This window comes from Zingiber officinale, chromosome 3B (genome assembly GCF_018446385.1).
Source record: "Zingiber officinale cultivar Zhangliang chromosome 3B, Zo_v1.1, whole genome shotgun sequence".
Lineage (NCBI taxonomy): Eukaryota > Viridiplantae > Streptophyta > Magnoliopsida > Zingiberales > Zingiberaceae > Zingiber > Zingiber officinale.
Genome location: NC_055991.1, coordinates 114,030,282 through 114,054,332, shown reverse-complemented (window position 1 = coordinate 114,054,332; position 24,051 = coordinate 114,030,282). Strand labels below are relative to the sequence as shown.

The following is a 24,051-nucleotide window of genomic DNA, read 5'->3' as shown; positions in this document are numbered from 1 at the left end:
GGAGCCGGAGTTGAAAACCCGGACCGAGACGAGCTGAACTGAAGCAGAGCGACCAGATGGGAAAAGTCAACCAGAGTTGACTTTTTGGGTTTGGGGTGCCCGGACCCCTCTGGGGCGCCCGGAACCCTCCGGGGGGTTTGGACCGAAGTTGTTGACCAGATCGAGTCAAACTCAATCTGAACGTTGGGGGATAAAGTTTTATCCCCCCAGGGCTCCCAGAATCCCTTCGGGGCGCCCCGACCAGTGCTATAAATATAGCACTGGTTTGCACAGATCATTCAATAAACTTGTAATCAATTCTTTCTGTGCTATACTATCCTTCTGTACTTTCAACGCTGTAAGAGGCTACTCCGCCCAGAGGAGAATCAGATAGTGCGCCGTCTTTGCCTTGGATTAGCAATCCCCTGATTGCAAACCAAGTAAACCTTCTTGTGTCTGATCCTTTAATTTAGTCTCTTCTTTTTATTATTACTAGTATCTGTTAATTAGTCGATATATCCGAGAAAGGTTTTTGGTTTTATTTTTGTAGGGCAATTCACCCCTCGCCTCTTACCGGCCTCCAAAGGGACCAACAAATGGTATCAGAGCAAGGCACTTCAGTAGGACTAACCGCCGATCGAAGCAACAAGATGGCCGGACCAAGCATCGTCCCACCAAAATTCGAGGAGAACTTCGCAGACTGGAAGAGTCGTATGGAGGTATTCCTAAGAACTGATTTTGAAATTCAGTTTATAATGAAGTATGGTTTTTTAACTCCGACAAATAAAGATGGAGAAGAAAAAGAAGAGAGCAATTGGACAAAGAAGGAGCAGAATGAATCTGTAGCAAACAGCCGTGCGGAATATCACCTGCTGAGCGTGTTACCGCCTCAAGAGGTCAACCGCATCAGAAGCTATTCATCTGCTAAAGATCTCTGAGAGAAGTTCCTGGAACTCCACGAAGACACGTCTGAAGCGAAGCTCGCTAGAAGAGACATCCTTTGGAACAAGTTGATGAACATTCGTCTGGAAAAAGGTGAGAAGGTAGCGAATCTACACGCAAAGGTAAAAGAACTGATTAATGATCTCGAGAACCTCGGAGAAACGGTAACAAATCGAGACAGCATACACTACGCACTCAACGCGTTTCCCAGAACTCCGGAGTGGACATCAATCGTCGACGCCTACTATATTTCAAAAGACCTGGAGGTAAGTACTTTAGAAGAGTTGTTTTCTACTCTTGAGTTACATGAAACCAGGTGTGCAGCTACAACAAAAGACTCAAGTTAGATAATGGCGCTGAACGCAACCAAAAAGGATGAACCTGAGTCACACTCCGAAGAAGACCAAGAAGCATATATGGTAAGAAACTTTAAAAAGTTTTTTAGATCTAATAAATTTAAAGAAATGCAGAATAAAACGAATCCAAGAAATAGAAGAAAAGCGCGTTGCTACCAGTGTCAAAAGGAAGGACACTTAAGAGAGGATTGCCCAGAACTAAAGAAGGACAAAATGAAGACACCCAAGAAACACAAGAACCTAAAAGCCACTTGGGACGACACTTCATCATCTGAGTCCGAGATTCAAGAATATGCGGGGATAGCACTGATGACAAGCTATGAAGGACAAAGTACATCAGAACCCAGCATCGATGAAGGGGGAGCGACCTCAGATGGAAGTAGCGAAGCAGGGGGAGATTCAGGCTTCAAGTCTGATATGGTTAGTGAGGTATGCCTCTTACCCCCTGATGAACTTTACTTTGGTATTAAGGCAATGGCTAAATCCATGTATAAATTAGAAAATAAAAATATTAAATTAGAAAATGAAATTTTAGAAACAAAAAGAATTTTGGCAAAATCATGTCTTATAGAGGATTTTGATAAATTGAAAATTGAAAATGAGAAACTAAAAGAAGAAATAGAAAGATTGAAAAAAATCTAATGGTTCAAATATTTCTACTTTTAGAAATTATAGAGGTTTAAATTGGTATTATAGATTTCATCAAAGTCAAATTAGAAATATAACAAAACTCTATGTACCTAGGAAATACTTGGTTAATCCTGTAGGTAGGAACCTCTATTGGGTTTCAAAAACCTATTTAATTTAAAATTAAAATTAGACTTAGCATTTTCAACAAGGAAATTAAACAACTAATTTCTTTATGAGGCTTTGTCTAAGGAAGTGATTGTTGCTCTAATAACCAAGAAGGCCTAGTGCCTCGCCACGACCTGGAAGCCAAGTATCGAAATGAAAAGTTTAATTGACTAACTGAAAAAGCATTAATTTAAATTACTTAATGCTTTAAAAAGAGTTATTCAATTTGTGTTAGAAAATATTTAAATTTTTTTTAACTTGACTTAGAAATTTTTTATTACCTTAGATTTTTTTTTTATAAAAATTACCTTAAAATTAAAAAAAAATATCTGAAAAGTGTCTTTACTTAGACATTTAAAATTTTTTTTTTTACACTTAATTTTTTTTTTATAATTTACCTTAGACTTGTTTATATCCCCAATTTTTATGTGATCAAAGGGGGAGAAGTATGTTAAGTCTAGGGGGGTAATATAATTTTTCAATTGAAAAATATTTGGACTTATTTGAATATAAATTATTTTTATTGCATATGTTTACCCTAACTTAACTTGGGTTGCTCACATTAAAAAGGGGGAGATTGTTGGAACCCCAATGTGTTTTGATGTGATCAAACAAGCTAAGTTAGGTCCTACGTTTGTTTAACCCTTGTGTCTAAGTGTGCAGGAGCTTAGGAACACAGGAAGTCGAGCGAAAGATGCGGCTAGCGAGAAGGACGACACGAGAAGAGAGCCGACGGGCTCGGTGCATCCGAGGGATGAGGTGACCGCGGAAGAGTACACCGGTGGACGAGAAGAATGTGCGTGGCGTTCGAGGGATGAGAAATCGGGAAGGAAGGCTACTCGAGGAGAAGGCCGGAACTTGGGTTCGGGTGAGCCCTATTCCGGATGGCGGAGATCACCCAAGCTAGCGGAGCCGGAGTTGAAAACCCGGACCGAGACGAGCTAAACCGAAGCAGAGCGACTAGACGAAAAAAGTCAACCAGAGTTGAATTTTGGGGTCTGGGGCGCCCGGAGCTGACCAAGGCGCCCGGAACCCTCCGGGGCGCCCGGACCGAAGTTGTTGACCAGATCGAGTCAAACTCGATCTGAACGTTGGGGGATAAAGTTTTATCCCCCCAGGGCGCCCGGAACCCCTTCGGGGCGCCCCGACTAGTGCTATAAATATAGCACTGGTTTGCACAGATCATTCAACGAACTTGTAATCAATTCTTTCTGTGTTCTACTATTCTTCTGTACTTTCAACACTGTAAGAGGCTACTTCGCCAAGAGGAGAATCAGATAGTGTGCCGTCTTTGCCTTGGATTAGTAATCCCCTGATTGCAAACCAAGTAAACCTTCTTGTGTCTGATCATTTAATTTAGTCTCTTCTTTTTATTATTACAAGTATCTGTTAATTAGTCGATATATCCGAGAAAGGTTTTTAGTTTTATTTTTGTAGGGCAATTCACCCCTCCCCTCTTGCCGGCCTCCAAAGGGACCAACACCTTCCGCACCGGCCAACCGATGAAATGAAGGCATCCACAGTATCTTGCCCGTTTGAGCAGTGGGGCATGGACATCGTTGGGCAATTCCCCATGACGACAGGTCAGCAGAGATTTCTACTCATCATGGTGGAATACTTCTCGAAGTACGTGGAAGCCGAGCCATTTGCAAGAATAACTGAGCATATGGTCATTAAGTTCATTTGGCAAAACATCATATGTCGGTTCGATATCCCACATCGGCTCGTATTAGATAATAGGAGACAATTCACTGGTCAGAGGCTCAAAGAGTGGTGCGAGGGCTATGACATCCAGCAGACCTTCACCTTTGTGGCCTACCCCCAGGGCAACGGACAAGCGAAAGTCGCCAATCAAAAAATCCTTAGAGTTCTACGGGCTTGGCTCAACCACACCGGAGGCAGCTGGGTCGATGAGCTCCCAGTGTGTTGTGGGCCCTTCACACGACCTCAAAGGAGGGGACCAGCGTGACTCCTTTCCACTTGGTATACGACGATGAAGTAGTCATCCCCATAGAGGTCGGAGTACTCCTTTCCACTTGGTATATGGCGATGAAGCAGTCATCCCCGTAGAGGTCGGAGTAGAATCTGATTGGGTGCAGTACTACGATGAAGGAAATGCCGAACGGAGGCTCATGGAACTCGACTTGATGGATGAAATGTAGACGAAAGAAGCTGTTCGGCTAACGGTGTACCGACAATGGATAAAGTAGAACTACAACCGAAGGGTGATCCATGTTGGATCGTGATGCGCTAGAAGGGGGGGGGGGGGGGGGATAACGCTCATGACTTTCACTTTTTGTATTCGGAAAACTTATCGGATAACTGACCCTAATCCATGGCTCTTTGAATTTCCTACAAAACCACATAAAAATATGAAATTCAATTCCACAATTTGTAGAAAATTTACAATTAAGTCCAAAATTAATTCTACTCATAAAATGTAGTATAAACATAAAATTAAGCATGTCAGGAGGTAAAAATGTTAAGTATAAGAGCCAAAATAAAGTATAAAAATACTCATTATCAATAATGCAGTGGAATAATAAATAAAGGAACACAGAAAGACACTAAGATTTATTTAGTTCGGAGCCTTGGGCGACTCCTACTCCAAGGCCCACGCTCGTTGAGCGTTTACTTTGGGCAACAACTATAATCACACAAATATTACAAAAGTTATTACAATGACAATATTGAAAAAGTTATACCGACAACAAAGAATTGGAATTTCGTAGCTTCAGATTGTCGGGGTCTTGTTGTAGCTTAGCCAAATCGTCTCGTTAGCAGTGCGCTGAAGAAAGATTGCTTAGAACTTGATTTTTCATGCTGTTGCTAGAGACCTCCTTATAATGGCCATTGAGGGCGCCTTCAACCTTCTTGAGGGCGCCCTCACCTCCGCCGATTCCGTAGCGAAGATAAGGGCTGAAGAAGTCATCGCTCATCCTCTTGAAGGTGCCTCCAATACCATGGTGGGTGCCTTCAAGCCCATTCGAGCCGCCTCAACACTCCTTGAGGGCGCCTCTAGCTTGAATTTGCGCGCTCCTTCTTCCAAAGCATCCGAGGCACCTCCAAGCTCTATGGAGGCGCCCCGGACACTGTTGATCCAGGAAGTTGGTGTAACGACCCAATTTTCCTCATTAAGAGTTCTAAAAGTTCTTAAAAATATTTAGAAATACTTTGAAAAATTCTAGAGATTTTTAAAAATTTTTAGAGTATTTTTATGCAATTTTTGGAGGTCGTTTGGTATTTTTACTAAACGAAGGAAGTTTCAACAAAAAATGTTCAAGTCGAGATTCAAACTGTGGACCTTGGACCTGAACCGAGCCTTAACCGAATCCAGCTAGCCAACTGTTCCAGCGGGCGTTTCTTATTAAAGAAGGAGAAATATTCTATTTAAGCAATAGTTAATGAATAGGAAATAAATAGGAAGAAAATTGGTTGTAGCCGAGTTTCGAACCCGCGATCTCCGGCCGCCTCGAGACTTAAGCGGAACGGATGACCAAGTGTTCAGGTGGATGTTTCATGATAAGAAGGGAAACAAAATTATTTTAAGCAATAACCGAACCTAAAAATAACCCTAGGTTATAAAAAGAGGTTAAGTTAAGAGAGGAATGAATTTTCTCTCGATCCCTCTCCTCCACCCTCGCGTACGTGGCGCCTCTGTTCGTGTGGAAACGAAGCCGAGACGAAGAGGGCTAGGGCTACACTCCGACGGCCGACGACAGGCTCTTTCCTACGGGCTTCCACAAATCCGCGACCACCTTGTCAAGGAGGACGCGCAGACACGAGGAGAACGCCGAGATCGTGAGCTCCTCCGAACCCTAGAAGCAATCTTTCCGGTTGTGAGTTCAAGAACAGCAAGGTAAGTTCTTACTCACCTGCGGTAAGATAGTTTCGAGCCTTTGATTTAGAGTTTCTCTTGTTTTGTAAATGTGCCGTGAGGAATTTTGGATTTCCAGGAATTTGGTTTCGTTTTTGTTTCCGAATTTTGTTATGGAGATTGTTGTTTAGGGCTTGCTGCCATGAGACTCAAAGAAAGAACAAGAAAGGGGTTAAGTATGTTGAGCACGTTGAGCATCCTGTTCTTTACGAATTTTTGCCGTGGCATTCAGTTTCGGGTTTAGTTTTGGTTTCCTTTTGGCCTTTAAAACATACTGTTAAGAAGTGTGGTTGCTAAGGGATATGGTTTCTCTTGGGGTTTCCGGATTATGCTATGCAGAATTAGGGCTGTTAGAGGCTTAAGTGTAGCTTCGGGTTTTTGCTTGCTCCTTTGCATTTCTGCTGTAGCACACTTGAAAATCTCTATATTACTAAATGAAAGTGCAAGCTTTGAATAAGTCTCATATAGTTTTTTTCTAAGCTTCAGTAGATTTTAGGTTGGAATGGCTAGAGTAGAAAATTTGATTTCTTTGTTTTTCCTTGTTGTGGCATTGAACAGGAGGTGGGTAGTATTTATGCTGATTTCTAGTTTTCCAACTGCTATCCTATGAAATAATGGTATATCCCAATATACTAACAACTAGTCCAATTTTAGAGCCCAAAAAGTGAACTGTATGATAGAATGTCTAGATCTACTTATTTTAGCTGCAGGAAAAAAATGTTCAGAATGATCTGAGAAAGAATGCTAATTCAACCTGGAAATTTCTAATTAGGATTATTTTTAATAGAAGGCATTGAAAGTGTAGATTGGAAAGTCATGTTATTTAAGTAGTTGTGCTTTAATTACTTTCTTATGATCCTTAGATGGTATGTGTCTTGTATGAAACTTCCCAATGGATCAGGTGTGAAAGTAGGGGTTCTTTCATTACTTCCTTAAGGTCCTTATATTTCATATGTTCTTCATAAATTTCCAAAAGATCATGTATGAATGTCAATATAATAACCATGCCTGTTTTCATGTGTACAAGCTCTTAGTTGTCTCTTCCAAAAGTTGTTATGTGAACCATATGTTGAATAACACTATAGCTCCCCTACATGTTTGCATGTTTCAGCTTTAAACTTTCTTAATAGTTATGCTTACGAAATTTATGTTATAGGTGCTGGACTTTAATCTAGTTCTCTACTATGTGTGCTAGCTTCTAGATTGAATTTTGATGAGTTCTTGTTTCCTTTGAAACTCTAGACAGAATTAAGTAAGTTGAGATTTGATTTCTATGTTGAGTTTGGTTCTTCAAGATAACTTTAAACTTCTAGATAGATTTGGGTATACGTACCATGAACCAATAGTTTGCTTATGTTTATCCTAGCAGAATTTTAGTGCAGTTTCTTTAAGTAACTCGTGCGTTAGCAAGTGCAGATCATATTCGAGTTGTCTTTTGTGTTCTATGCATGATTGTGTATTATCTAGTTAGTTTCATTTATAGATGCATATGGAAAATACCCTATCAGTATTTTGATTGTAAGAAAAGTATAAAAAAAGATAAAGAAAAGAAAGAAAAAGGCCAAGGCCTTAAGTAGATCCCAAAGTCAAGACTTTAGGGATTTTGGCACACAAGGTGCTAAAGAAGATGCCGAGGCATTATATATTAGAAGTATTAAAAGATAACAAGTATTTTACTTTTATCAGTGGCACTGTACTGGACTCTCAGTTGTCCTTGGGTTGGGCTCCCATAGTCGTCCCTATGTTTAGATAACCTAGTAGTAACGACACGGCCGACGGTCGACGGTCGATGACCCGAGGGTCGCCAAATGGGTCGGGTCGTTACAATATTAAACCCTACTAGGTTCGGGACCAGCTATCTCGGGTCTAGTTAGGGATGCCCGCATAGCAAGTACAGTTGTCGGGCCCAAGAAGAAAGTTGGTTATTATTTTGAAGTATTATAAGTATAAGTTTTTGAACAAGTAAAATAAGTTTCACATAAGTGTAAAAGTATTAAAGGATAAGTTTTAAACAAGTGAGATAAAAGAATAAGTTTAGAACAAATGAATTAAGTTTCACTTTGTTTTAAAATCAGCAAGTTTAGTTTTCTTTTATGCTGGCATGTTATTTAGATTAGCTTACTGTTCTTTTACTATTAGAAGAGCATGAGTAGCTTTACATATTTAGCATTTCAGTATGTTGTTCTTTTACTAGTAGATGAGCATGAGTAGTTTTCCTTTTGAGCATTCAGTTTTAGTTTTCAGTATATTCATATGCATATCAAGATTTTGTGAGTTAGATAGCGCTTACTAAGCATTTTGCTTATAGATTGCATTTCCTCTTACTGCAGATAAAGGAAGGCAACAAGGTGGCGCAGATGGTGTGTGATGGCAAGACTATGGAAGAGACTTGGGACGTTATTATGATTTTCGCATTTTAGTAATTAATAAACATTTGAAGTTGTATTTTATGTTCATGTCATTGAGATTATTTTTGTTTAGATTGCATGGAGATGAGTTCTGTTTAATAAGTAGATATTTTGATGTTGTCATTTATTTAACTGCGTGAGTGATTGATATATATTCCAGCCGCCTGTGGCTAATGTATACTATGTATGTATTTCAGTTTATGGTCACCGGTACAGAGGAGACTCTGCCAAAATTTTTCGGTAGAGACTCCTCGTGGTTTCGATTTTACCGGTTAAGTAAAGTTGGTAGTTAAGTAACGGTCATCCTTAAAGTGTAGTAGTAGTAAGAAGGGTGGTCGTTACAGTTGTCATCAGAGCAGTCCTTATTCTCCAGCATCACACATCAGCACCATCTTTGTCGTCTTCAAGTAAGAATGTATTTAATTTTTCTTTTATGCTTATTAATTGTGGTATAGAGTATCTGCTTATATGCGCTTAAGTAAGAAGAAAATTCTTGTTTTATTTTTCTATGTTTGGATATATATGCTTAGGAAAAATAGAGACGATTTTAGTTTTGTTTCTCTCCTACATAATTAGATGTCAAGAAGAGCACGTCCCCGTACCGTTCGTACTGAGGACCGAGCACAGGAGAACGAAGAGCCCAGAATAGCTGAACCAAATCTCTCTAAAGTTGTTGCTCAACTCCAGAGACAAGTGGCGGAGCAGCAACAAGTAATCGTCAATCTGATGGCGAATCAGCAGCCAGTCCCTCCCACTCCTCCAACTATTAATGTGGAGACTCCAGTAGTGACTGAGGTACCACCAGCCGCTCTGGAAGTCTCCACAGTACCTAGAAGACAAGAAGCCTACCTAATACAGTGGTTGAAGCTGAAGTCAGAAAGTTTCTCAGGCATGACTGAGCCCTGGGATGCTCAGTCTTGGTTTAAGACACTGGAGAGCACCATGGAGCTTCTTGACTGGCCAGAAGTCGAGAAGGTCAAGTGTGTCTCTTTCTGCCTATCAGGTGATGCTCGTATGTGGTGGGAGAGAGTTAAGAGCAAGAGGTTGGTCAATCGGATGAGCTGGGCTGACTTCGAGATAGAGTTTTACGAAGAATTCTTCCGTTAATGGATCACTAATAAGAATTTTGAGGAGTTTATAGAATTCAGACAAGGTGACCTGTCGGTGGAAGAAGCAGTGAAGAAATTCAATAGGCTAGCCCGTCTCTGTCCAGAGCTAGTAAGTACGGAAAAGGAACGAGTCAGAATGATGCTCAGGATGCTGAGACCAGTAATAGCACTTAATGTGAGTAGTGGTACTCACCCGCCCCAGACTGGCGAAGAGCTGGTCAGCAGAGCATCAGTCGCTGAGCACTATCTGGACAGGATTAAGGCGTAACGAGCGCAACACAAACCGGTCAAGATAGAGGACAAGACAGCAGGGAGTCAGAAGCCCCAGGCAAGTGAGCAGAATGGGAAGGGTAAAGATAATAAAAGGAAAAGATGGAATACAGGGGATAGCCAAGAGGGAGGTCCAGCAAATAAGCAGACCAAGTTTTCTCCCTGCCCTAAATGTGGGAAGATACATCCAGGAGCCTATCTTTTGGGTACAACCGGATGTTATTTATGTGGCCAAGAAGGACATCTAGCTAGAGCATGTCCTAACAAGTTTAAGGCACCTCAGTAACAGTCAGTGCAATATGGAGACGAGCCTGCACAGTTACACCACATGACAACTCACTAGAGGGACCCTATCTTAGTCGGGGACGGTTGGAAGCCCCACCCGTTCCAACCAATGCTAGAGTATTTCCTCTCACTAGGGAAGAAGCTGCCAGTGCCCCACAATAGTCACAGGTCAAATAACTATCCTTTAGCATTTAGCTACCATCTTATTTGATACTGGGGCTACCCACTCTTTTGTGTCAATTTCTTTTGTCAAATTTAACAAGTACCCACTGTCCAGAATTATTCTAAGTTCGAGGACGAACTTTTTATAAAGTATGGGGGATTGTAATGACCCAATTTTCCTCATTACGAGTTCTAAAAGTTCTTAAAAATATTTAAAAATACTTTAGAAAAATTCTAGATATTTTTAAAAAATTTTAGAGTATTTTTATGCAATTTTTGGAGGCCGTTTGGTATTTTTACTAAACGAAGGAAGTTTCGACAAAAAATGTTCAAGTCGAGATTCAAACCGTGGACCTTGGACCTGAACCGAATCCAGCTAGCCAACTGTTCCAGCGTGCGTTTCTTATTAAAAAAGGAGAAATATTCTATTTAAGCAGTAGTTAATGAATAGGAAATAAATAAGAAGAAAAATAGTTGCAGTCGAGATTTGAACCAGCGATCTCCGGCCGCCCCGAGACTTAAGTGGAACGGATGACCAAGTCTTCAGGCGGATGTTTCATGATAAGAAGGGAAACAAAATTATTTTAAGCAATAACCGAACCTAAAAATATCCCTAGGTTATAAAAAGAGGTTAAGTTAAGAGAGGAATGAATTTTCTCTCGATCCCTCTCCTCCACCCTCGCTTACGCGGCGCCTCTGTTCGTGTGGAAACGAAGCCGAGACGAAGAGGGCTAGGGCTGCACTCCGACGGCCGACGACAGGCTCTTTCCGACGGGCTTCCATAAATCCGCGACCACCTTGTCAAGGAGGACGCACGGACACGAGGAGAACGCCGAGATCGTGAGCTCCTCCGAACCCTAGAAGCAATCTTTCCGGCTGTGAGTTCAAGAACAGCAAGGTAAGTGCTTACTCACCTGCGGTAAGATAGTTTCGAGCCTTTGATTTAGAGTTTCTCTTGTTTTGTGAATGTGCCGTGAGGAATTTTGGATTTCCAGGAATTTGGTTTCATTTTTGTTTCCGAATTTTGTTATGGAGATTGTTGTTTAGGGCTTGCTGCCATGAGACTCAAAGAAAGAACAAGAAAGGGGTTAAGTATGTTGAGCACGTTGAGCATCCTGTTCTTTATGAATTTCTGCCGTGGCATTCAGTTTCGGGTTTAGTTTTGGTTTCCTTTTGGCCTTTAAAACATACTGTTAAGAAGTGTGGTTGCTAAGGGATATGGTTTCTCTTGGGGTTTCCGGATTATGCTATGCAGAATTAGGGCTGTTGGAGGCTTAAGTGTAGCTTCGAGTTTTTGCTTGCTCCTTTGCATTTATGCTGTAGCACACTTGAAAATCTCTATATTACTAAATGAAAGTGCAAGCTTTTAATAAGTCTCACACAGTTTTTTTCTAAGCTTCAGTAGGTTTAAGGTTGGAATGGCTGGAGTAGCAAATTTGATTTCTTTGTTTTTCCTTGCTGTGGCATTGAACAGGAGGTGGGTAGTATTTCTGCCGATTTCCAGTTTTCCAACTGCTATCCTATGAAATAATGGTATATCCCAATATACTAACAACTAGTCCAATTTAAGAGCCCAAAAAGTGAACTGTATGATAGAATGTCTAGATCTACTTATTTTAGCTGCAGGAAAAAAATGTTCAGAATGATCTGAGAAAGAATGCTAATTCAACCTGGAAATTTCTAATTAGGATTATTTTTAACAGAAGGCATTGAAAGTGTAGATTGGAAAGTCATGTTATTTAAGTAGTTGTGCTTTAATTACTTTCTTATGATCCTTAGATGGTATGTGTCCTGTATGAAACTTCCCAATGGATCAGGTGTGAAAGTAGGGGTTCTTTCATTACTTCCTTAGGGTCCTTAGATTTCATATGTTCTTCATAAATTTCCAAAAGATCATGTATGAATGTCAATATAATAACCATGCCTGTTTTCATGTGTACAAGCTCTTAGTTGTCTCTTCCAAAAGTGTTATGTGAACCATATGTTGAATAACAGTATAGCTCCCCTACATGTTTGCATGTTTCAGCTTTAAACTTTCTTAATAGTTATGCTTACGAAATTTATGTTATAGGTGATGGACTTTAATCTAGTTCTCTACCATGTGTGCTAGCTTCTAGATTGAATTTTGATGAGTTCTTGTTTTCTTTGAAACTCTAGACAGAATTAAGTAAGTTGAGATTTGATTTCTATGTTGAGTTTGGTTCTTCACGATAACTTTAAACATCTAGATAGATTTGGGTATATGTACCATGAACCAATAATTTGCTTATGTTTATCCCAGCAGAATTTTAGTGCAGTTTCTTTAAGTAACTCGTGCGTTAGCAAGTGCAGATCATATTCGAGTTGTCTTTTGTGTTCTATGCATGATTGTGTGTTATCTAGTTAGTTTCACTTATAGATGTATGTGGAAAATACCCTATCAGTATTTTGATTGTAAGAAAAGTATAAGAAAGATAAAGAAAAGAAAGAAAAAGGCCAAGGCCTTAAGTAGATCCCAAATTCAAGACTTTAGGGATTTTGGCACACAAGGTGCTAAAGAAGATGCCGAGGCATTATATATTAGAAGTATTAAAAGATAACAAGTATTTTACTTTTATCAGTGGCACTGTACTGGACTCTCAGTTGTCCTTGGGTTGGGCTCCCATAGTCGTCCCTAGGTTTAGATAACCTAGTTGTAACGGCACGGCCTACGGTCGACGGTCGACGACGCGAGGGTCGCCAAATGGGTCGGGTCGTTACAATAGTAAACCCTACTAGGTTCGGGACCAGCTATCTCGGGTCTAGTTAGGGATGCGCGCATAGAAAGTACAGTTGCCGGGCCCAAGAAGAAAGTTGATTATTATTTTGAAGTATTATAAGTATAAGTTTTTGAACAATTAAAATAAGTTTCACATAAGTGTAAAAGTATTAAAGGATAAGTTTTAAACAAGTGAGATAAAAGAATAAGTTTAGAACAAATGAATTAAGTTTCACTTTGTTTTAAAATCAGCAAGTTTAGTTTTCTTTTATGCTGGCATGTTATTTAGATTAGCTTACTGTTCTTTTACTATTAGAAGAGCATGAGTAGCTTTACATATTTAGCATTTCAGTATGTTGTTCTTTTACTAGTAGATGAGCATGAGTAGTTTTCCTTTTGAGCATTCAATTTTAGTTTTCAGTATATTCATATGTATATCGAGATTTTGTGAGTTAGACAGCGCTTACTAAGCATTTTGCTTATAGATTGCATTTCCTCTTACTGCAGATAAAGGAAGGCGACAAGGTGGTGCAGATGGAGTGTGATGCCAGGACTATGGAAGGGACTTGAGACGTTATTATGATTTCTGCATTTTAGTAATTAATAAACATTTGAAGTTGTATTTTATGTTCATGTCATTGAGATTATTTTTGTTTAGATTGCATGGAGATGAGTTCTGTTTAATAAGTAGATATTTTGATGTTGTCATTTATTTAACTGCGTGAGTGATTGATATATATTCCAGCCGCCTGTGGCTGATATATACTATGTATGTATTTCAGTTTATGGTCACCGGTACAAGGGAGACTCTGTCGAAATTTTTCGGTAGAGACTCCTCGTGGTTTCGATCTTACCGGTTAAGTAAAGTTGGTAGTTAAGTAACGGTCATCCTTAGAGTGTAGTAATAGTAAGAAGGGTGGTCGTTACAGTTGGGTTCTTTTTACGTCCTACAAGATACGTTAGTCTACAAAACAACAACATATCTTGCAAAACAAAGTTAGCACATAATAATAACATAAAAATAAATGTCCAACAGTCACCGAACTATCCGATTTTGAGTTTGGATTTCCGACCGAAAATCCTAGGTCGAACCGACGCCTACTGTTCCCTCAGCGGGGAACGCGTCCTCACCTACTCCACTCAGGAGAGTATACCTGTTGCTAGTTCGATCCTCTAGATCGATTGGGCTTTTCCTCAGCGCCCAAGTCTTCAGGTCTTTCTGCTGGACGTCCGCTGCACGACCCACCCAGACTTTCCACCCAATTCGCGACTCCGAGATTTTCACCTAGAGTATCCGACTCTAGGACTTTTGCCATAAGACCTCAACCCACCAAGGCTATCTGCCTAGGGTTCCACCCCTAGGACCTAGGGTTACCACCCCCTTGGACCTAGGGTTACCGTCCCCTAGGGTTTTCCCTTTGCCTAACCGCAGCTAGGACTTTTCCTTACCTAGGGTTACCACCCTCTAGGGTTTTCTAACTTCCTAACCGTAGCTAGGACTTTTGCCTAAGTACGCTTAGGACTTTCCTGCTAACGCATTCACACATGTTAGATAATAAGACAACTTAACTTTGAACCCTTTGACATAATCAAAAAATAGGTTTGATCGTCGGATGCTTCCCGCACCGACAATCTTCTCATTTTTTATTATGGCAATATAGTTCAAAGTTAAGTAAAAATATAACAAACAATAAATAAAGAAATTTTAAACATGAGCATGAATGTAATGAAACTTATGCTATGCTCCCCCTTTCATTTTGTTTAAATTTTTAATTTGCTTTTTCATTTTGTTAAATCTTAATTTGCTTAACTTTTACTTAACTTTGACTTTTCTCTCCCCCTTTGACATAAATCAAAAAGAAAGAGTAGAGAGAAAAAAAATAGAAAAATATTCTATGTAATTCTAAGCTCCCCCTGAAGAGTAACACTTAGCTAAATTTACCTTTAAAAATACTTAGCTAATTTAGAAATGCTTTGAAAAATATTTAATTTTTTCAATAAAAACTTAGATAAACATAAGTTTTGAAACTTTTATATCTTTTTCGAAAAAAAAACTTAGCTCAATTTTTAGCTTTAAAATGGTTGTGTTGATAAAACACCTTGCTAAATAGCTAAGTTTAGAAAATATTTTAATTAAATTTAATGTTTAGTTTTGAAAATTACTTAGTTAAAAACCTAGCTGAAAGAGAGTTTAATAAACACTTAGGTTTGAAAAAAAAACTTAGTTAAAATTTTACTTTGAAAACATTTTTATCAAAGTCTTAGCTAAACTTTTGAAGATAATTGTTTTGTCAAGTATTTAGCCTTAAAAAGACTTGCTTTAAAAAGACTTTGAGAATTTTAATACTTAGATTTAAACTTTTGAAGATAAGGTTTTGAATGACTTACTTAAAAGTACTCAACTTAAAATAGATTTTGATAAAAACTTTAGCTTAAAAAATATTTTGATAGAATCTTAGATTTAAAGTTAAAAACTTAACTTTAAAAAATATTTTCTTGTAATAATACTTAGCTAAGTAAGTGATTTGAAAAATACTTGAGCAAATACTTAGTTTTTGTAGATATTTTTTTTATTTTTAAAAAATAAATCAAAATTTTGATTTTTTTTTTAAAAAACTTAGCTCAATTCCCTCCACTTCCTCTTGATTAATGCCTTAATAATTTTGAGGATTCTCGAGTCCAAGAATATAATTAAAAAAAATAGTTATTTTATATTTTCCTAATTTTCCATCTCACCCATTCTAGGTTATTAAATATGTTCAGCTTATGAGTGAGTGTGAGACGGAGTTAATTTTATTTTAATTTTATCAATATTTAAGAAGAATATTGAGATTTAAAATATAAGTTTAAATTTTTAATGAGTTTGAATTTTTTAAAAAAAATGAGTAAACATTTAAATTTTTGAAGATTTTGAAAATATATTAAAAAAAGTTTGAAATGATAATCTTAAGCATGAGTTGAAATTAATTAAGATTTTTGAAAGTCTAAGAATTAATAATTTAAATAAAATTTATAATAATTAAGATTTTTGAATTTTTACTATGATTAAAATTTTAAATGAGTTAAAGATACTTAACTTTTTAAAATTAATTATGATAATTATAATGATTTGAAAGTAATTATCATTTTGAAAAATAATTTGAAAATATTTATAGAATTAAGTAAGATTTTAAAATTAATTATAAAAATTAAGTAAGATTTCGAAAATAATTATGATTTTTAAAATAATTATGAAATTAATTATGATTTGAACCTTAATAATAATCAACTTTTTGGAAATAATTTAAGAAATAATTTAATTATGATTTTGAAATTAATTATAATATTAAGTGAGATTTTGAAATTAATTATGATTTTAAAATTAGTTATAATTTTGAAATTAAGATTAAAATTAATTAAGTTAAATTTATTAAATTGATTAAATTGAATTAAGGGTGATTAATTAGATTAAATAAAATTAGGTTACATAAATTCGACTAAGTTCATCCTAGGTCCATCTCACCTGATTCTAAGTTGTCAATCATGGAACCTTGTATGTTGTTATTGTTGGTGCAATCGACTTCTAAGGTTTCGATAATTGAGAATATGATCAAGGGTTGACCCAAACAAGACTTGATGTTTAGGAGAGAGAAGTCTAGTCAGGACTAGATGACTAGCAAAGTTAAGTCCTAACCAAAGGTTAGGCAAAGTGGAAGTCCCGGTGAGTGAAGCCGGGCCCTAGTGAGTGAAGCTAGGTGGTGGAAGTCCCGGTGAGTGAAGTCGGGCCCTAGTGAGTGAAGCTAGGTGTGGAAGTCCCTAATGAGTGAAGCTAGGCAACCCGAGGAGGTAACCCTAGATTATACTTGAATTCTGTTAAGACTGTTTTTATCTATTGTGCTAACTCAGTATTGCAGGGAAGTTTGGCTAGGTCGACAGGCTGACCAGGTAGCTGACACGAAATCCAGATGGGTCGACGCCCTGACCGAACATCTGGCGGGTAAGTTGAGGTAAATCACTGGAGGGGAGTGACTGTGAGGACGTGTTCCTGGGAAGGGAACATTATGCGTCGATCCAACTTAGATCCATTTCGAAAATCTAAGTTGAGATCGTGACTAGATTCCGGTTTTGAGGAGACAGAATCTAATTAATACTTATTCCTTATATAAATAATGCTAACACTCTGTTTTACAGGATATATAATTTACATTTGCCTCCGGACTAATGTTTTCTTGTAGGAAGGAGATTGCTGGAAAATAAGGGTCCTGGCGTCCGGAAGGGATCCAGGCACCCAGAGGTCTTGGCGCTCGGAAGGGATCCGGGCATTCGGAGGTCGGGGAGCCTAGAAGTCCGAGCGCTTGGAAGTTCGGGCGTCCGGAAGTGATCCGGGCGCCCGAAGGCATGTTTTATCCTCCAACACACGTCGACACGTGGAGCTTCGTGATTGGCTAGGTGTAATGCCCAAAAATTCACAAAACTATATTATAAATATTCTATAATTATTCTGGAATTTTTAGATATTTTTCCGGAATTTTTAGAGTAGCGGAAGTAGCAAAAACAAATAGAAAACGAAAACGGCCTAAGCGGGAATTGAACCCGAGACCTATGGTTTACGAATAATTCTAGTAACCAGTTGAACCCAGCAGGGCCGTGCTGAAAGAGAATGGAAACATTTATAGTTAAGTTTAAGTTGGGCCGAAATTACCCACTTAATATAAATATGGGAAAATAAATAAGTGAGGGTTATTTCTTTTCTTTCCACCGTGAACTTTCTTCTCCTCACCCTAACTCATGCCGACTCCCCTTCCCTCTCCTTCTCTCGGCGCCAACCACAAGAAGAAACCTAGGGTTCCCTTCCTAGGGCTTCAAGGACACCTTCCGGCGACATCTCCGACACGAGGACGTTCCCCTTCGCGAGAGGAACGCTTAGACGCGAGAAGATCGTAGAAAGGATCGTCTCCTCCGGAAACCTAGCGATTAGAATTGTAAGAAATTACGAATAGGAGGTAAGAAACCCCTCACCTGCAGTATAAGTAGCTTTCGTTTGATTGCATGCCTTTAGTTTAGCTATATGCAGATTTTTCGGCACCCAGGGTGTGTTTAAACTCTCCTCGCAGACTAGGGATCTAGTTGAGCACCTTTAGATGGGCCAGACACGTTATTCTCCTTCAGTTGGAGGCTCTAGACGTTGTCGGGTGCCTAGAGGTGGTCTCCCTATTAGAGGGGAGAGTTGGAGCACACCAAGTGTTCGACAAAATGATTAGTGTAGCTAAATACCACCTCAGATATTTTTTTAACAGCTCAGTTAAATGCATTAGTAGCATTTAAATCAGTATATTAGTCTAGTTTCAGCTTACATGGGACTACGGTCCAATGGGTGGGCTCCCACAGTCGCCTCTAGGTTTAGATAACCTAGCTCTAGGTTCAGATAACCTAGAAACAGGAAAATAAACAATTAGTAGCTATATTCAGTATTTTATTTTCAGTGGCACTGTACTGGATTAGATATCCATTGGGTTGAGCTCCCACAGTCGTCCCTAGGTTCAGACAACCTAGTAACCCTACTAAATTCGGGACTTGCAAACCCGGGTCTAGTTAGGGATATGCACACAGCAAAGTACAGTTGCCGGGCCCACTAGCAACATGATTATGTATTTTCACTTATTACGATAATAGCTTTCAAATTCGTAACCTAGTCATGTGATTATAGTTCAGCTCAGCACTAGCTCAGCTTTAGCCCAGTTTCAGTTACAGTTTCAGCTTATTTTCTCCTAGTTGATATCATGAGATAGCTCCATGCTTAGATTTTATTATGCATGTCATGTTTCAGTGTTTATGCCATGTAACTCCAGTATGCCATGCTTTAACAAATTCAGTGCATGTTTTCAAATAGCATTCTTTAAAAACATGTTTGCATCGTTGCATGTTTTAGTGAGGTAGATGGTTTCTTATTAAGCTTAAAGCTTACAGATACTATTTTTCCTTATACTACAGATAAGGGTAAAGGAAAGATGGACTAGCAGAAGAAGCTGGAGGTCAATGCAGTGATGGTGTGTGTGGCAGGAACCTGGAATGAAGATCCTTAGGGAGTTTAGCAAATTAAGATTTTAGTTCCTTGTCTTAAGATACTTTTATGCATTTCTAGTGGTTTAAATGCTATGAATTAATAAGCTTTGCACTATATCATGTTAGAATGCTAGTTAATAGATATTAGAACGTTTTCCATGCATTCTATAACTGTTGTGTGAGATTTTGGCACGAACAAGTGCTGAAATCGGGGTTCCGATTTGAAATCGAAACCCGGATCGATCTACGATCGATCAGATCGGTTGGATCGATCGGCCACCGACCGATCCGTATGCGAACAGAGTTAGCGTCGACCTGGATCGGTCCACCGATCCGATCCGAACAGAGTTGGCGTCTGCGAGAGTATCGAAAGCCATCGATCGGTCGCCGACCGATCGGTGAGCATCGATCGGTCCGCCGACCGATCGGTGTACTCTGGATCGGTCGGTGGACCGATCTAGCAGCACACGTCTGTATGCGGATGGATCGGTCCACCGACCGATCCCACGCTTGGGCTGTTGGATCGATCACGGGATCGATCCGACAGCCCAATCGATCCATGGATCGATTGAAATGCCTGATTACAGCTAGCAGGACATCCGAGAGGCATAGATTATCTTCCCTAGCATGTGTACAACTCCTAGGTACACCTAGAATATTAAGTTCAGATTTTCCAGTAATCAGTTTAGCAAAATTTTAATCAATCCAGATTTCCGCAATAGTAAAATTTAGCACAGCATAATGTAGCGATCGGCCTTACAGCTTAGTTAGTAGAAGGCGGGTCGTTACAGAGTGGTATCAGAGCAGTGTTCCATACTTCCTACACACACATCAGCATTGAACCTGCATCTTCCAAGTAACAATACCTCTGCTTTATTTATGTTTCTTACTTTCTTGTTATAGCTCATGTTTATAAATAATTGATGCATGTTAGTATGTGATAGTATATAACATGATAGCAATAGTTATACAATTATAATTGTATTAGTTATGCATGTCCTATCCTCCATGTCTTTAGAAATGGCACGAGGACACCCAGCTAGAAGGACACCAGCTACTGAGCCCCAACATGAGGCAGGCAGTTCAGTGCCTCCCCCAGACCTTACAACGTTAGTGGCTCAGTTACAGCAGCAGCTAGCTGAACAGCAACAGGAGATAGCCACCCTCAGGGCTAATCAGCAGAATACCCCCACAGTCACCCCGGAACCGAACGTAGCGACGCCAGTAGTCTTAGAGGTTCCACCAGTCCAGCCTACGGCACCAGTAGCCCCAGCAGCAGGAACGCAGAGAGAAGCATATCTGATCCAGTGGCAGAGAGTCAAGCCAGAGAACTTCTCAGGCACTAGTGAACCATGGGATGCACAAGCCTGGTTCAAAACACTGGAGAGTACGATGGAGCTTCTGGACTGGCCAGAACACGAAAAGGTGAAGTGTGCCTCCTTCTGCCTGACAGGGGATGCACGCATGTGGTGGGAGAGAATCAGAGTGAAGCGCCCAGTGAACCAGATGTTGTGGGCTGACTTCGAGAAGGAGTTCTTTGAGGAATTCTTTCACATGTGGGTCACGAACCGCCACTACAACGAGTTCACAGAGTTTCGTCAGGGCAACCTTTCAGTGGAGGAAGCTGTGAAGAAATTCAACAGGTTGGCTCGTCTATGCCCAGAACTAGTCAGCACAGAAAAAGAACGAGTCCGGTTGATGCTCAAGATGCTGAGGCCAGAAATAGCAATGAACGTGGCTGGCGGCATCCACAGGCCGCAAACCACCGAAGAACTAGTCAGCAGCGCCTTGACCACTGAGCACTACCAGAATAGTATCAAGCAGCAGAAGCAAATCCTCTCAGAACCTAAGGGTCAAGGAGGCTCAGGTACCTAGAAGCAGCAGGGCCACAGCTCTCATGGCTCTAACTGGAAAGAGAACTCCAGCAACAAGCGCAAACCAGGAAGTTACCCAAAAGGAGGACCAGCCAGCAAGCAGCACAGTTATCCAAAGTCTGCTACTTGTGGGAAATTCCATCCTGGAGTTTATCGTAAGGGCACACGAGGATGCTTTGAATGTGGACAAGAAGGGCACATGGCTAAGCAGTGCCCAAACAAGACCAGTCTTCCTCGGCCACAGCCGATTCAGTACGGAGGCCAGCCAGCTCAGTTACATCAGATGCAGGCCGCTTTAGATGGTCCACACATCAGCCAGGGCAGATTAGAAGCCCCTCCAGCTATGACCAATGCGAGGATCTACTCACTCACCAGAGAGGACGTAGCAAATGCCTCGACAGTTGTTACAGGTCAGATTAGTATTTTACAGCAAAGTACAATTGTCTTATTCGATACTGGGGCAACCCATTCATATGTATCCAGGGCATTTGTCGAGAAGTTAGCAATACCTCCAGAGGTACTCAATAGTCAGTTTCTGACGACACTGCCTTCAGGAGAAATTATGGCATCCACGCACTGGCTCAGAGCAGTGCCAGTCATTATAGCAGACAAAGAACTCTTCTGTGATCTGATCGTGCTAAATATGACTGACTACGATGTCATTTTTGGAATGGACTTCTTGATCAGATACGGTTCTTCCATTGAGTGCCGTAAGCAGAAAGTCATATTCCAACCTGAAGCAGAAGCACAGTTCGAGTTCGTCGGAGAACCCAAAAGAAAGGCCAAGAGGTTCCTCTCAGCTATGAAGGCACATAGATTAATGGATTCAGGGTGTACGGGATTTTTAGCACACGTAGTCAGTACCAGTCAGGACAAGGACCAACAGCTAGCAGAGGTCCGAGTCGTAAGTGACTACCCAGCAGTCTTCCCTGAAGAGTTACCAGGATTAGCACCAGATAGGGAGATTGAATTTGAGATAGAGCTCATTCCTGGAACCAACCCTATTTCCAAAGCACCCTACCGCATGGCTCCAGCCGAACTGAAGGAACTTCATGAGCAATTACGGGAGCTACTTGACAAAGGCTTCATACGCCCTAGTCACTCACCATGGGGAGCACCTGTATTGTTCGTGAAGAAGAAGGACGGAAGCATGCGCCTATGTATAGATTACTGGGCACTGAACCAGGTCACAATCAAGAACAGGTATCCTCTTCCCAGAATAGATGACCTGTTCGATCAGCTAAAGGGAGCAGCAATGTTCTCTAAAATAGACCTCAGATCAGGTTATCATCAGGTGAAGGTTAAAGAAGGGGATATACCCAAGACAACGTTCAGGACTAGATACGAACACTACGAGTTCGTAGTCATGCCCTTCGGCGTGACAAATGCTCCAGCTACTTTCATGGACCTCATGAACAGGGTATTCAGGGAATATTTAGATAAGTTTGTTATCGTGTTCATCGACGACATCCTTATCTATTCCAGAACTTAGGAAGAACACGCAGAGCACCTGAGGACAGTATTGCAGACCCTCCAACAGAATCAGCTGTACGCCAAGTTCACCAAGTGTGAATTTTGGTTAGATGAGGTGTCCTTCCTGGGTCACATCATCTCAAAGGATGGTATCATGGTAGACCCTAGTAAGATAGAAGCTGTGAGGAACTGGAAAAGACCCAAGAACGCCAGCGAGATCAGAATCTTTCTGGGATTAGCAGGTTACTACAGGAAATTCGTAGAGGACTTCTCCAGGATAGCCTCCCCACTGACAGCTCTTACCAGAAAGAACAAAAAATTTCAGTGGACAGAGGACTGTGAGAACAGTTTCAGCGAGCTGAAAAGGAGATTGACCAGTGCACCTATTCTGACTCTACCAGAAAATACAGACAGCTTTGATATATATAGTGATGCCTCTAAATTGGGACTAGGAGCAGTACTGATGCAAAATGGCAAGGTGATAGCCTATGCCTCCAGACAACTCAAGGAATATGAGAAGAATTACCCTACTCATGACCTTGAGCTTGCAGCAGTGGTGTTCGCTCTCAAAATTTGGAGACATTACTTGTATGGAGCTCAGTGCAGAGTGTATACAGATTATCAGAGTCTGAAGTACTTCTTCACTCAGAAGGATCTGAATATGCGACAGCGCAGATGGCTAGAGCTGGTCAAAGATTACGACATAGACATCCTCTACCACCCAGGAAAAGCAAATAGGGTAGCAGACGCCCTCAGCAGAAAGTCCAGCGCTACCCTGTTATCTCTAGCAGCTATGTCACCGCCCCTACAGAAGGAGATCTCAGATTTCGGTCTCGAACTCATAGTCGGACAGCTCTCTACTATGACATTAGAGTCTACCTTGCTTGGTGACATCCAGACAGCTCAGGAGCAGGATCCTGAAATTCAGAGAATCAAGCAAGGTTTAGCAGAATCAGGAGGTGGAGAGTTCAGAGTGTCCAATAGCGGGGTAGTGTACTTTGGCGACAGACTCTGTGTTCCAGATCAGGAGGAACTACAGAGGAAAATCCTAGTTGAGGCTCACAAGACTCCCTATGCGATGCATCCTGGCTCCACCAAAATGTACAAGGACATGAAGAAACGTTTTTGGTGCCCTGGGATGAAGAGAGACATCGCTCGATATGTCAGCACCTGCCTAACCTGTCAGAGGGTTAAGGCAGAACATCATAGACCAGGAGGAGTTTTGCAGCCTATTCAGATTCCAGAGTGGAAGTGGGAAGACATTTCTATGGATTTCATAGTGGGATTACCCAGAACCACTAATGGTTTTGATACCATCTGGGTAATAGTCGACAGATTGACTAAATCAGCCCACTTCTTAGCTATCAGGATATCCTACTCCATGGAACAGCTAGCACAGTTGTATCTCAAGGAGATCGTTAGACTACATAGAATCCCATGAACCATTATATCAGACAGAGACAGTAGGTTCACATCACACTTCTGGGAGTGTGTACAGTCAGCTTTGGGCACGAAGCTAAAGTTCAGCACAGCCTTCCATCCTCAGACAGATGGACAGACGGAGCGAGTAAATCAGGTACTCGAAGATATGCTCCGAGCATGTGCCCTAGATTTCAAGGGAAGTTGGTGCAAATATCTGAGTTTAGCAGAATTTGCATACAACAACAGCAATCAGGCTACTATCGGTATGACACCTTATGAGGCTCTCTATAGGCGGAGGTGTAGATCCCCAATCTGCTGGT

The 24,051-nt window shown here is 40.5% G+C and overlaps 1 long non-coding RNA gene across 1 annotated transcript; it reads left to right on the top strand.

Moving 5' to 3' along the window:
* The first annotated feature begins 10,801 nt into the window (after window positions 1-10,801).
* On the top strand, window positions 10,802-13,632 carry LOC121968532. Its single transcript, XR_006108201.1, has 2 exons — window positions 10,802-11,081; window positions 13,428-13,632. It is a non-coding gene; the product is annotated as an uncharacterized LOC121968532 (long non-coding RNA).
* The last annotated feature ends 10,419 nt before the right edge of the window (window positions 13,633-24,051 follow it).